The 5,918-nt window shown below is 40.7% G+C and overlaps 1 non-coding gene across 1 annotated transcript; it reads right to left on the reverse strand.

Moving 5' to 3' along the window:
- Positions 1 to 5,056: 5,056 nt before the first annotated feature.
- TRNAT-CGU (transfer RNA threonine (anticodon CGU)) lies at positions 5,057 to 5,127 on the reverse strand. The gene has a single exon. It is a non-coding gene; the product is annotated as a tRNA-Thr (tRNA).
- Between the last annotated feature and the right edge of the window lie 791 nt (positions 5,128 to 5,918).

The following is a 5,918-nucleotide window of genomic DNA, read 5'->3' on the forward strand; positions in this document are numbered from 1 at the left end:
AGTTAGAAAGTGTGGCATAGGCTCCTCGCACAATGTTCTTTATGTGGTCTTCAGGTAATAGTTTAGATGGATCTAGGTGGATCTAGAACCACCCCCTAGATGAATAGGTGGATCTAGAACCACCCCCTAGATGAATAGGTGTATCTGGAACCACCCCCTAGATGAATAGGTGGATCTAGAACCACCCCCTAGATGAATAGGTGGATCTAGAACCACCCCCTAGATGAATAGGTGGGTCTAGAACCACCCCCTAGATGAATAGGTGGATCTAGTACCACCCCCTAGATGAATAGGTGGATCTAGAACCACCCCCTAGATGAATAGGTGGATCTAGAACCACCCCCTAGATGAATAGGTGGATCTAGTACCACCCCCTAGATGAATAGGTGGATCTAGAACCACCCCTTAGATGAATAGGTGGATCTAGAACCACCCCCTAGATGAATAGGTGGATCTAGAACCACCCCCTAGATCTTTCTTTATCGGAATTCTTTAAAGATTTCTCACATATTTTATAGGTTGTGTGGAGTCTGTTCTCTAATTCCATAACATTGCATTTATTTACATTAAATTCCATTTGCCAAGTTGTGCTCCATACACTTATTTTGTCCAGGTTTTCTTAAGGGCACGACAATCATCTAAGTTTCTTATCCTTCCTATTATCTTAGGAAGAAACAACTATACTGCCGTGTAGTTGTTTCTCACATCTTTGTATCACTGATATGTTTGAGTGTTTGACCTCTTCCTATATGGATTCCATTTATGTGTCTTTTGGTCTCTGACCCTCTTGCAATTTCTGTTGAACCAATCCTGTTTCCTAGTTCTGCATCACTGCTTTGGTATAAATGTTTTTGTGCTTATATCATATATTTCACAAAGCTTGACATACATCTCATTTACTTCCTTGCCTAACAGCAAATCCTTCCAGTCAAATTTCTTACGGAAATTTCTAAGTTCCCCATAATGTGCAGGCGATGAGTCACAATAACGTGGCTAAAGTAAGTTGACCAGACCACACACTAGAAGGTGAAAGGACGACGACGTTTCGGTCCGTCCTGGACCATTCTAAAGTCGATTGATTCCCCATAATGTTCTCTCCTGAAGTCAGGTTTTTTCAACTGCTTCAACCTCCTCATTTTCTTCCAGATTATAACGCATTGCATATTTCATTCCCAAAAAGACAGTCACTTTTACCCAAAGGAGGAACCCGCCAAACACACACCGAAACTACGACGTTGGTACAACGTTCGAACAAGTTTTAACACCTAACCAGTTATAACAACCAATATAGCAAGTTGTAACAACGTTCTAATACGTCATAAACACGTTAAGCCAAGATGTAACAACTTTATTACAAGTTGTAACAAGCGGAAAATAGAGACAGTTTCGGTTTGTGTTTCCTGGGAAGGCGCTGAATGTCAAATCTCTTCCTCTTTCCTGGTAAATATCAGATCCAGCATGGAAGGAACATTCCCTTCCCTCATCCTCTCAACTTGTTTAACGTGTTGATATATGAATGTCTCCAGGATGAGGTTTGCGAATCCACAGGTGCAAAGTCCTCTGTTCTAGCTTCATATGCCTCCCAGTCTATGGATTTCAAGTTGAAGTCGCCGATTACCAACAGTCGCGATCTATCGTTATCCGCTCTCGCTATAATCTCTCTCATTATTGTTATAAGACTTTCTCGTTTACTATCTAGCTCCTCCTTTGTCCATGTGTTGCATGGCGCTAGACTATGTGTATTTATGATTATTATTTTATCATTCTGATTACAGATCTCCAGTGCTCATTATATCAACTTCTCGTGGATTGACAATCATTATTTTGTTTACCTTTAGGTGTTCTTTCACCAGCACTGCCACTCGACCGTCTTTCCTAATTTTTCTGTCCCGTCTCCAAACTGAGTAGCTTCTTGGGAATATGGCCTCATTTAAAATATCATATTCAAGTTTCGTCTCTGTGAGTGCTACAATGTTGACGTCTGCAGCTGTTTTACATCACTTAACTCCAGTATCTTTGATCTCGCTCCATCTATGTTGGTGTATATAATTTTCAGGAACACGTTCCCCTCTCTCCTTATTCTTCACTCCCCCTTTCTCTTGTGATTTTGTTGGCTTGCCTTTTTGTACCATTTTACTGGCTTGCCTACCTCTAAAACCTATAGAAATAAAGAATTGATTTCTTCTTCGTTCCTGTTCTCATTTAGGGGTTTTGCCTCGACGAGGTTCAGTTTCTGGTTGTTTTCTTTTGAAAGATCTTTTCTGAACGACCAGAATTTCCCTTCCTCACCACTTTGTAATTCCCTAACATTCCTTAGTACTTCTTCCATCTGTTTAGCGCTGCTCAGGGTGAGCCTCAAGGGTCGATTTTTTCCTTTTTCGTACCTGATAATTCTCCTGTAGTTACAAGACATTCTTTTTTGATGTAAGACCTTCCGCTAGTCTAACAATTTTATCTACTACTTTCTCTTCTTCTACAGCTCTTTCTGATAGAGATGTTATCATCTTTTCTTTGCAATCAAAAATTAATAGGGACTTTTGATCAACTGTTTTGCACCAATTTCGGGTTTGATGCCGCCAAACACACTCCGAAACAAAGACGTTGCTACAACGTTCGAACAAGTTTTAACACCTCCTAACCAGTAATAACAACCAATATAATAAGTTGTAACAACGTTCTAATACGTCATAAACACGTTAAGCCAAGATGTAACAACTTTATTACTATTTGTAACAAGCGGAAAATAGAGACAGTTGCAGTTTGTGTTTCCAGGGGTGTCAGTTCCTTTCTCACTTCTAGCCTAATGTTTATTTTATCTTGGTTGCTGCAGTAGAAAGTTGTTTTCACATATCCATACATTAAAACATTGATTGTAACCATGATATATATATGTGCTTCAGCCTACAGTTTAGACCTATTGTCTTATGTATGACCCTCTGTCCTGCGTGACAGTGAATACCAGCATTATCCTCACTTTAATAAGACTATCAAAATCCTCAGATTAGGCAAAATTGTAATTAATTTTGTCAATAAAGATGTTAATAATAATAAGGTAGCTGTAGTTCAGTGTTTGGCTTCCTTTACTGCTTCAATCTTTTCCTTCTCCCTGGCCACTTGTGCATAGGTGAGTTGTATATCTTTCTTGCACTGTTCTATTCCCTGTGTAACTTCCTCCATATCTTGAGATGATTTCGGGGCTTTAGTGTTCCCGCGGCCCGGTCCTCGACCAGGCCTCCACCCCCAGGAAGCAGCCCGTGACAGCTGACTAACACCCGGGTACCTATTTTACTGCTAGGTAACAGGGGCATCAGGGTGAAAGAAACGCTGCCCATTTGTTTCGCCGGGAATCGAACCCGGGTCATTAGGGCTACGATCTTCAAGCGCTCTGCACGCAGCCACGAGGTCCCTGTGAGTGTTGGTGTAATTACCTAAGTGTAGTTACAGGATGAGAACTACGCTCGTGGTGTCCCGTCTTCCCAGCACTCTTTGTCATATAACGCTTTGAAACTACTGACGGTCTTGGCCTCCACCACCTTCTCCCCTAACTTGTTCCAACCGTCTACCACTCTGCGAAAGTGAATTTTCTTATATTTCTCCGGCAGCTTTGTTTCGTTAGTTTGTACTCACCTAGTTGTGCTTGCGGGGGTTGAGCTCTGGCTCTTTGGTCCCGCCTCTCAACCGTCAATCAACTGGTGTACAGGTTCCTGAGCCTATTGGGCTCTATCATATCTACACTTGAAACTGTGTATGGAGTCAGCCTCCACCACATCACTGCCTAATGCATTCCATTTGTGTGTGTGTGTGTGTGTGTGTGTGTGTGTGTGTGTGTGTGTGTGTGTGTGTGTGTGTGTGTGTGTGTGTGTGTGTGTGTGTGTGTTTGTGTGTGTGTGTGTTTGTGTGTGTGTCTGTGTGCGCGCGCGCGCTGTTATGATCGAAGTTATGATTTGCTTTAACTTCTCCTTTCCGGCCTCAAGAGTTATTTTTACCCACCTAGAAAGATCGCAGATGACCCAAGCTGTAATTTAAGTTAAGAAGGAATGAGTCTTATACTCAATCTTGCATGATATTTGGCTGTAAAGGGGATAAATTGTGGCAGATTGATAAACAAAATGGGGCCCGGGCGGGCAGGGACACATCCAGTAACTGCTGGAGTGCAGTGACGCATGCCTACAGCTTATACAACATGAGAGGTGACTGGCAATGGCTCAGCCAATATTCAGAGTTTTCAAATTTTCGATTGATAAAACATCTTTGGGAACGGATTAAATTCGTAAACGAAGGTACCACTGTGTGTGTATATATATTATATAATTATATATATATATATATATATATATATATATATATATATATATATATATATATATATATATAATAAAATAAAATAAAATAAAAAAAATAATAGGGGTGGTAGGAGAGGAAAAGATTAAAGTATTCAGTGAGAATCCACAAGGTCTTCTCTGAACACTATTTATAATTATTTTCTTCTTCGAGGATGTGGGTCCCTTTAATTAAACCAGTGGTGGTACCCCTAAATATATATAATATATATATATTATTATATAATATATAAAATAATAGGACGGTAGGAGAAGAAAAGATTAAAGTGTTCAGTGAGTATCCACAAAGTCTTCTCTGAATACTCTTTATTTTCTTCTACGAGGCTATGAGCCCCTGCAATTGCACTAGAGGTGGTACCCCTATTATATATGTATATATATATATATATATATATATATATATATATATATATATATTTCGTTGAAAACGACAGAAAGGTTTACATTTATGATTCTGGCACGAATCTTCTCTATATACCTTATGTTTTTTTCCACTAGAGTAGGAAGATTAAAAATTAACTCTCCAAAGTTCATTTTTACATATTATTTGGGTCATCTTGAGATGATTTCGGGGCTTTAGTGTCCCCGCGGCCCGGTCCTCGACCAGGCCTCCACCCCCAGGAAGCAGCCCGTGACAGCTGACTAACTCCCAGGTACCTATTTACTGCTAGGTAACAGGGGCATTCAGGGTGAAAGAAACTTTGCCCGTTTGTTTCTGCCTCGTGCGGGAATCGAACCCGCGCCACAGAATTACGAGTCCTGCGCGCTATCCACCACGCTACGAGGCCTAGTGATGCATTTCATAAGGTTTCACCTCACATTCTCAAAGATAAATTCTTTGTTGTTGTTGTTATGTTGTTAAAGATTTAGCTATTCAGGACGGAGTGTCCATGTAGCACGGGCTATGGTGAGCCCGTAATGCGATAAATTCTTGTTAGCACCTGATAAATTCTTGTTAGCACCTGGTTATATCTTCTAATGGTGAGGTAGGAGGTGACATGGATGAATGACATACATGGGGTATAAATGGGGTCCTATATAATGGTGTATTAATGGGGTAGTCAATCATACTGGATATTCATTCCCGTACCACCTCTTGGGGTGGCTTAATCTTCATCAATCAATCGGGTAGTAAAGAATGTGACATGTTCGCAGTTTATATTCTGGAGGCTTTCGTTCTTTTTACAGGGTCATTCAGTCCTGCTTCTGCAGTAGCTCGGGGTCTTGAAGTGAGTAGAGTGAAACTAGGTATTAGCTGGCTATTGATTGCTGGTCTAGATTTCTTGATATGCAGCGCTTCACTGATGTCTAATCTTCTATTGTCATTGTATCTATCAATTATTTCAGTGTTTGTCAAAATATCCCTGGTGATCGTCTTGTTGTGTGTGGCGATTATATGTTCCTTAATGGAGCCCTGTTTGTGCATTGTTAAACACCAAGAGAGAGAGAGAGAGAGAGAGAGAGAGAGAGAGAGAGAGAGAGAGAGAGAGAGAGAGAGAGAGAGAGAGAGAGAGAGAGAGAGAGAGAGAAAGAGACGTTGTTGTCTTGCCTATATACTGAGTTCGTTGGGGCAGACAT

This window comes from Procambarus clarkii, chromosome 73 (assembly GCF_040958095.1).
Source record: "Procambarus clarkii isolate CNS0578487 chromosome 73, FALCON_Pclarkii_2.0, whole genome shotgun sequence".
Lineage (NCBI taxonomy): Eukaryota > Metazoa > Arthropoda > Malacostraca > Decapoda > Cambaridae > Procambarus > Procambarus clarkii.